The following is a 9958-nucleotide window of genomic DNA, read 5'->3' as shown; positions in this document are numbered from 1 at the left end:
CAGCATTACAGGATTTAAATGTCTCAAACCACTGCCTATTTGGACACATATGATATGAACAAGCAGAATTCAAAACCCAAGAAATTCACGACTAATGTATCATTTTAATTGCAATCAATAATCCAATTAAGAATGTTCTGTTGCAATTCTCCGATGATTAGGACTAGAATCTATCCTAATTATAACGTTTTAAGACTTGATATTCAGGTTCGTAATATGTTTTTCTCCTACTCGTTCCATCAATTTTTTTTCTTTTTGTTTTTTAAAAAAAAGTTGGACTTTTTAATCTGAAAATTTAGTATGGGTCTACATAATAATACCGACAGCATAGCATAATAATTTGAATTGACTATTCACAAAAAAAAAAAAAAAAAAAAAAAAAAAAAAGCTTTTTAATTTCCATCCTCCCAACCCAAACAAATCCAACAATATGTTTGTTTTTAGTGTCGATTTTGCATGGTTATCCTTGCTCCATTTGTGTTGCTTTAAATGTTATTTAATTTCCTCTGCTTTTATTACCATTTCCCCTTTATATCGTTTGACTCGATCATGTCAACATCACACAATAATTTCATTCTGTGTAAAATTATAGAATTACTACATGGGAATTTCTTTACCATTTATTTCATTATTTTTATAAAACAACCTTAATGTAACCGTTTTATGACAAAGACTGCATGTACGTAAAATGGCTAAAAAAGCGTCCACATTCTCTGCAGGTAATTAAACTAAACTAAGTGGGACCAGGAAAAATTTAAACAGCCAGCAGGTACCCGAACGAAATTTGAATTTCGAAAATATTACATATATTTCTCTTAAATTATTATTAAATTGTCAGTGTCCCTTCAAACTATTAATTATGTTAATATTTTTTTTCGAACTATTAAAAACTATCAATGTCTTCTCTTAAGACCAACAAAAAGAGAAAAATAACCTTAAATTTTTTTAATAAGATAAAAGTGTCCTTATAAATTCGAAGAAAAACTAAAAATAAGAATTTAAAGAAGAATATTGATATAATTAATAATTGGGAAAAGTATACATATCCCCTTCAAACTACCACTCAATTGTCAATGTACCCCCTAAACTACCAATTGTGTCAATTGCCCCCCTCAAACTACCAAAAAATGTCAATGTCCCCCCTAATACCAACAAAAAGACAAAAATAACCCTAAATTTTTTTGAATAATACAAAAATGTCCTTATAAATTCGAAAAAAAAAAAAAACTAAAACTAAAATATTATTTTTTTAAAAACAAATTAAATAAATTAAATAAAAAACGAAAAAAAAAATAAAAAAACGAAAAAAGAAAGTTTTTTTTTTTTAAAAAAATACAAACGAAAAAAAAACTGAAAAATATAAAAACAATTTTTTAAAAAAAAAAACGAAAAAGAAAAAGGGAAAACCAGTTTTTTTATTAAATTAAAAAAAAAACCGAAAGAAAAAATAACTGAAACTTACAAAAATAATTTGTTTTAACAAAAAAAAACAGTTTTTAATTTTTAATTTTTTTTTGTATAAATTTTTGTTATTTTATATTTTTTAAAATATTTTTAAAATTTTTATTTTATTTTAATAATTTTATGAAGGGTATTTTTGTCATTAGGGGGACATTGACAGTTTTTGGTAGTTTATGGGGGGACATTGACAATATGGTGGTAGTTTGAGGAGGTTATGTGTACTTTTCCCTTAATAATTTGAAAGATATTGACAATATAATAATAATTTTAAAAAATAATATATACTTTTCTTTTTTTATAAGTAATATTTACTTTTCTTTTACTCTTGCTCAAATATAAGGACGGTATTCGACAAAGACACAAAGTCGTTGAGTAATGACAAAAGACGCAAAGTCGTTGCGACCGGCCACTGTGAAAGTTAATGGTCCATAAAAGTATCAACACTACGCACGTGAACGTGTTCTTCATATGGTTATAGGGTATTAAATTTCAAACCTCTAACCAAACATGAGACGCTCAATAAAAATTGAGGCCAAAGTCAAAAAACTTCAAATAAAACTTTTTAAATTTTTTATTTATATGAAATATTAAAAAAAATTATTTTTGTAGCTTTTTGAAATATAAAATTACTAACCAAAATTTCATATTTAAGTTTTGTTTAATATGTATTATTCTCTCTATTTAATATGACTAATTTATTTTTTACAAGATAAACCATTATAAGTAAGATTAAATTAGGTGTGTATCAAAATCAACGACATGTGATTAAAACTTGTAACAATGACCACCTAAAATCAACGACACCAAATAGGCAGATAGTAAGTATAACATATAAAATATCAAAAAAAAAAATGGTAGAACCAAGAAGTATTTGTCTACCGCAAGCTGCACATAAAGTCATAAGACTGTAAATAAACCAATACGTTTGACAGCCCACTCAATTGCAGCTCATTTTAACCCGATCCAAACTCGAACTCGATATTGTAAAAACTCGTTTGTTACTGTAGAACCCGTTCGATTAATAAGTGATACATACTCGACTCGCTCGACAAAACTTAATAGGGGCTCGCGAGCTCAAGTCATTTAAAGCTCAACCGGATTGCTCGTTCAGCTCATTAGTCTGACTCGTTAACTCGTTCATCTTTTTAATATATATATTCCAAATTTGAACTATAATTCCATCCAATAGGGAAAAGCCTATAGCGTAAACTCTATAACCTAAACAATAGACTAAATCTCTTTAAAGCAATAATAGAATGCTCTAAAATTATAATATCATGGATACTATCAGGGATTTCATCGATACATACTCTATTCATGATTTGTTTTACCACTGCATTAGCAAGGTCGGGCCGCATAATTTGTCAAAATCGCTGAATTATATATAATAACATACTATTAATTTGTTACTTATAGGCTATGGTTATGTACTATATCTTATAATATGTCTTATATAGTTACTATTATATATTTATGCTATTAATAAATATATAGAGGTTGTTCAAAAACTCGAGCTTGAACTTTGTTTTGATCACACATTGAAAAATTTAATAGCCTAATTTGATCTCTAATTGAGCTGTGCTTGTCAAGTAACCCGGCTCAACTCGAATGACATTCTCAACAAGGTCGAGTTCGCCCGAGTTTTAAACAAGCTCAGTTTGAACACACATTTCATAGCTCGACTAGAGTTTGAGCTCTACTATTTAAGTTCGATTTATACGCGAATCAATCTTAATCTTAAAGTTTGACTTAGCTCAGTTCGATTACCGACATCCATGAAGTGATTCATGGAAAAGACTTTAGTCTTATCACTATGATGTATAGGGTTTATAAAAACAAACAAATAAATGTCAAAGAATAAAGCTGCATGCTTGCAACTTGGGCGCGCCTCTAGCCAGAGGGTTTTGCATTAGGGAATTTTTGGATATGTTTTTTTTTTTTTTTTTTTTCTTAAAGGTAATTCTCAAATGATGTGAATTATAGATGAGATCTACTATTTTGAAAAATGAGATGATGACACATTACTTAGAAACCAACGGATTAGAATTTTCTCAACTTATTTGCCCAAATCCTCTTAAATTCAGATAAATAATTTGAAAGAATGTTTATTCGAAACAAATTTTGAGGCCAAAAATTTGGAAAGTAGAATATATATAAATATATAAGTAATATTTTTTGCACAATTCTTTCATAACTCTTATACAACTTTAATAACTTTTTTTAAGATCAACTATTGAATATTTAAGGCCTACATGTAGGAAAACAAATCCAATAGTTGATCATAAAAAAAATAAAAAATAAAAAGTTAAAGCTGTGTAAAATTTGTATAAGAGTCGTGTAAGAAACATTACTCTATATATAACTCTTGTCTAACTTTGCCTATATGAATTTTAATTTGAATTTTACTTTTTTCATTCTTTTTAAGAAATAACCTAATATTTCTCACAATGATCTCATCGTTTTTTTTTTAAAAAAAATAAAATAAAATAAAATGCTACGTAGGCAAAATTAAATAAGAATTGTGTCAAAAGAGTATACAATAATCATTATATATATATTTATGACACGGTGGGGTCGGAAAAAGTAGTAGATTTAGGAAGCGTGGTTTGTGAACACGTGTGTGTTGTCATTCAGTTCCACGTCCTCCTGAACTTATTGCTCAACGTACTCCTCGTCATCATGACGCCATCGACCTAAAGCATTGGACTTTCCAACCATGTACGATTCACGATTAGCCATATATGTATCTCCGAATATTACAACATAATTGTCTTGCTCAATTAGTTGCGAGATAATTTTACTTCATAATTATTCTTTACTTTTTATTGTTCAAAAAATTCACGAGAAATTCTTATGGTTAGCAATAATTATAAATTAATTTTTAAAATTAAATTTTGTTAAAAATTTTAACAGATTCTGTCAAATACCATGTGTCGTAAATAAGATGGCGACACGTGTCTATCTTAATAAAAAAATATAAATTTATTAATAAATAAATAAATATATTTTTTTAAAAAAAAGAAAAAAAATAAAAAAAAGGGTAGGCAAAGGGACCCCAGCCAATGGGGGTGGTCGAGCGCCACCCTCGGCCACCTCTGGGGGTGGCCGCGACCTCCCCAGTGGCAAGGGGTTGTGGCGATTGGCTGGGGGTGGCCCAACCACCCTTTTGCCTTCCCTTTTTTTCTTTCTTCTTCTTCTTCTTCTTCTTCTTCTTCTTCTTTTTTTTTTTTTTAAAGAATATTTATTTATTTATTAATAAATTTATATTTTTTTATTAAGATGGACATGTGTCGCCATCTTATTGGTAACATGTGGCGCTGACGTGACATTTGACAAAATCTGTTAAAAATTTTAACTGAATTTGACTCCAGGGATCGATTTGTAATTATTGCTAACCACAAGGACCTCCCATAAACTTTTTAAACTATAAGAAGTGAAAAATAATTATGCCATACCATAAGGACTAATGATGCAATTATCCCATTAATTGCTTTCACAATCCGAATATACCTTCATTTCATTTCTAAAATATAAAACAACTCACATAATTAATATAGATTATAAAGATATTTTTGAAGAAAAATGCTAGAATTACAACAAATATACTATAAGTGCATAATTCCAAGGCATATTGGGGGGATCACATGTGTGAGCACATTGGGGGAACCTACATGTGTGGGCTCCACCCCAATGTGCCTTGGAGTTGTGCACTTGTAATGCATGTATCACAACCCATTTTTGAATGTGTGCCTCAACTTTTATAAGCGATTTTAAAGAGTTATAAATTAATTAATTATTTTGAAGTGATAACACAAATATGACTAGCGTTTTATTGTAACGTTACAAAACATATTATGAAAAAATGCCCGGGTATTTATTCTTAACCTAGTATGATTTTGTTTGCATTAATGTTGAAAAGTCTGGTAAAATTAGTGTAATATTGTCAAAACTAGGCTGGTTTCACAATAAAATTGAAGATGAGTTTCTAATTGATTCTTTGATGTTGTATATCGAATGATAAATTGTTGCAGAATTTAGTACTGGTTAAATTATAGATAATTTTTTGTATCTAAAAGAACATCAGGTTCCGTTTTGACAAGTAATTGAGTTGAAACTAAAGGTTGGAGAGGAAGCACAGATGGCCGAGGTCCGACTAGAGGGCGTTGGAGTTTTAACCCGGAAAGGTCTAGGCTCAACGGGTCATCACGTGGCGGCGGGAGGAGTCGCACGTGGTGAGCGTCAACTGGGGGTCATCGCTTATCAGCTTGGACTATTGGAGTTTCATAGCTTGCTCCCCTCGGTAGCAAAAGAATTAAGAAGAATAAGAAGAAAGTGAGAGACCTGAGAGGAGAGAGGAGAGAGAGCCTTGGGTTTTTTTTTTTTTATTGTAATAATTTATTGGGTACCACTGTAGCTTCTCAAGGATGAAGCCTTAAAATAGGGCAATTGCTGTAACTTTTTTTTTTGTAACTTTTTTCAAAATTTTCTTATTTTAAAGAAATAAATCACTTATAGAATATATGCTACTAGTACTTTTAAAAGTGTGAATAAGTAGACAACCAAAGACCTAAAAATATATTCCAACAACCATGAATATATGTGCTAGCTAGGCCTTGTGGACGAGTGGTGGCTAATTGTCATATACGTGGATTTCCTTTTAATCTGTCACCTTCCGGCCTTGAAACCTCTTTAATTGGCCATTTAAAGAGGTTTATATGGGGGGCGTTATTGATCCTCTACCCCCCATCTTTAACGAGACGTGACCTAAAGTAATTGACCCCTTGGACCGTTAAAGAGCATAATAGTTAGGCAAAAAGATGCTTATATAGGGTGCGTTTGGTTTTTTTACCCTTTTTTTGTAATTTTTACAACGGTTTAAATTTAATTTTACCCTTTTTTTATAAATTATAAATTAAAAATTAAATTTGAACAGTTTGCATATAGCTTTTTGAATTGAAAACTAACAGCATTTGCCAGTTGGGTATGAGTTAAATATATTATGGAATTTGAGTTGTTTTTGTTCGTGAGTATTAATAATGGGTTTGCAATTTTTTTTTATTAAAAAAATCATATTATTATTATTATTGTTAAAAGTGGACTTAAATTTGGTTGATGTCACTCGTAAATGATTTATATTTTATGATTTATGTGGTTAATTGTACTTGGTCCGTTAGGTCAAAGTATAGGGTATTCCTTGAAAAAAAATAATAATAATAAAAAATAGAGGAGGTACGAGGTATTCATATTCATAGTAATACCAATAGCGACATTGAACAGTAGCAGCATTCTACTAGATTTTTAACCATTTTTCTTATATTTAAGGGATAAAATTACTTTTTGTTTTTCTATAAAAAAAATACTCTACAATTTATTTTTTTACCTTTCTCTATGTCAATTAAATATTATTATTTTTACTCTTATTTTATTATTTTTCTCTATTTCCCATTTTTTCTCTCTTCCTTATATCAATTAAATATATATTTTTTTTTTTTTTTGTTCTCAAGATATAGCTCAATCGGCTGAGGATCACACCTCATGAAGTGGAGGTCACTAGTTTGAATCCCCCTTCCCCCTCTTGTGTGGACATATCAAAAAAAAATTATACTTTTTTTTTATATTAAAATAATACATAGGGAATGAATAGTAGACATGTATATATAGAGAATTACTATTCATTTCCAACCTCATCATCTAAATATAAGAAATCTGCTATGGGAGGGTTTTTATTTTATTTTATTTTATTTTATTTTTTTTATGTTTTTCATGAAATTTTTCCTAAATATAAAGAAGCGAGTATAAGGTAACTGTTGTTAGTGCTTTGAGTTAATAAACACTAATTCAAATAGAGAGAAATACTTCAATGAAAATTCACATTCTATCTTCCTTTTAAATATGTAAATAACAAGAACATTATCACATCAGAAAGAGCTCATATAGTTACCCATATGATCTTAGGTTCAAAATTTGAGGATGTTACTTTCACTTAGGGCCAACTACTTGAGCAAAGCCCGTGATTCAATGCTCAATATTTCAAGTGGTGTGGGGCATTGGGTCGGAGATTTTGATGAATCCTGACTAGGCCTCTACGCTTGGTACTACCACTTTTTGTGGGTTAGCTTGAGGTACTGTCTGGCTCATAAGTGAAACTAAGATATCCTTAAAAAAAAAAAAAAAAAAAAAATGAAAAATAAAGAAGCTCCTATAAAACTTGCCTTTATGAGTAAGTGACTTAATCTGAAGTTGATTACTTCAGTGAGATTAGACCCAAGTCGGTGTTGACAAATACATCTTGTACTTACTAAAACTACAAATTTAGTTTAAATTAAGTGTACACACAGGCATACAAAATATAAGAGACATGCTATTTTTTTTAGGGTTTGTTTGGGTGTGTAATTTTTTTATATTATATTTAAAATTATGAATATCGAGAGAATTTATTTTTTGAAATTATGTTCAGATGATTTAAAAAATTTGAAACAAAATTAAAAAAAAAATTAAATAAAATCTGAGTAGAATTTAAATTCTAAAAAACAATTCAAACATGTTTTTGAATAATAATTAAAAAAATTATTATCTAAACATGTCATTAACTTCCGTCTATTTCTTTTTCTACTCATTTTTAAATTATGTGGGTCTTAAAAATATTTTAATGATAAATTGAAGAAAAAAACATAAATTAAATTGAACAAAAATTAAATTAGAGAAAGAAAAATAGAATTTATGTAATTACAATTATTGTTGTCTATTCCCCCGTTGTTAAGAATCTAAAGCTATCATCACATGAAAACACCGAAACATTTAGATAACAATCGACATCAAAATATTTCAATTTTTTTTACTTTTTATATCACATTAATAATTTTTTAGTTATTATTTAAATAAAAAATTCATTACAATACAAATTTTTTTTAATTTTTCTATATAAACATTTTTTACTTTATATCACATCTATCACTTTTTATAATTTTAAAATTAATAACTTACTAACAACTCACTACTATTTACATGTATGCCATTTACCAAACAATTGCCTTAAAAAAAAAAAAAAAAAAAAAATCACGAAAAGGACGAAAAAGGACTGGCATTCATTTCTCATGACGATGACACTCCCCGTACCAGAGTCTCACATGTTCCTATCATTTCTCAAATTTTCCGGCATCTTTTCCCAAAAATAATTAAAAATAAATAATTCAAGGCATCCTTCCTCGGAAGTTGGAATCTAGAAGAGATAGTATATATATATATATATTAAAAATAATTATTAAATTTATACGACCCAATATACACTAAATGTATAAAAAATATAAAAAGATTATTTCTCAATTAGAATATTTCACTTAGAATTAAAGATAAACTCAGTTTGATAACACTTTTCTCTCTCTCTATCTCTCTTCTTCTTCTTTATTTATTTATTTTTTTTTTAATTTTTAAAGTCAACTAATTTTTTCATATTAACAGACAACTTTATTCACTTTTTACTTACAAAAAATTTAAAAATCCAAAAAAAATAAATAGAGTTGAAAAAAATTCAACAAAAACATTATTAATTCCGAAGTTCCATTTGACAACCCTTTTTTTCTTTTTCTTTTATTTATGTTATTTAAAGGAGTCACATTCCTTTTTCTTTCTTTTTTTCATGTTAGCAAGCAAATTTATTCGCTTTTCACTTAAAAAGAAAAAGAAAAAAAAAAAAAATCAAAACTCCTTTTATATTTATATCTCATTAACCCACTCATTTTTTCCTTTTTCCTCTCAAATATATACATTTGTCAAACACCCCATGAATGCTTGGCTTAGAACAAACACACAGCACGCTGTCTTAACATGAAATGATATCTCATAAGCAAGGATCAAGAAATAAATTTGCCCATCTGATTATAATTTACCTATGATCTTAAAAACAACTTGTAATTTAATTAATTTCTACAGACAATGTAGAATTTCAAAACCAAGAAAAAAGACTTCACCCGGTACATCAAGGACTTCCATCCATCATGTAATCAATTTTTCTTTCCATAACATAAGTACTTCTTACCGAAATTTCTGAGTGCTCTTCATATATATATCATATATGGTCTCAAGTTCAAAACTTATTGAATGCAAACGGTCTCTTGGGTTAGCCTTCCGCAACTCAACCGATGTATGCCGACACGAAATGACCTTACCTTAAAATGACTCATTCATTAAAAAAAAAAAAAAAAAAAAATCTCTGAATTTTTATTTTATTCTTAATTTTGTAATTAGCAGCTTGAGTTATCGACGTCATTGCTGCAGCTGCACATGGGTTTAAGCCTCTTAAACCCTACAAGCTAATTAATTACTTTTGTACTCAAAAGTCATTTTCGTTAACGACTCACGAGAGACACACACTTGATCGTAAACGTGCAGGTTAAGACATCCATTTATTGGGGGAGGCCAGTTTCAATATTATTATATATAAATATATATATATTTTCTGTTCTCCGGGGGATCTCTATATAATGGAATGGAAGGGTTT

Source organism: Alnus glutinosa, chromosome 14 (genome assembly GCF_958979055.1).
Source record: "Alnus glutinosa chromosome 14, dhAlnGlut1.1, whole genome shotgun sequence".
NCBI lineage: Eukaryota > Viridiplantae > Streptophyta > Magnoliopsida > Fagales > Betulaceae > Alnus > Alnus glutinosa.
The sequence above is the reverse complement of the archived record's forward strand: the minus strand, read 5'-3'. Positions refer to the sequence as shown.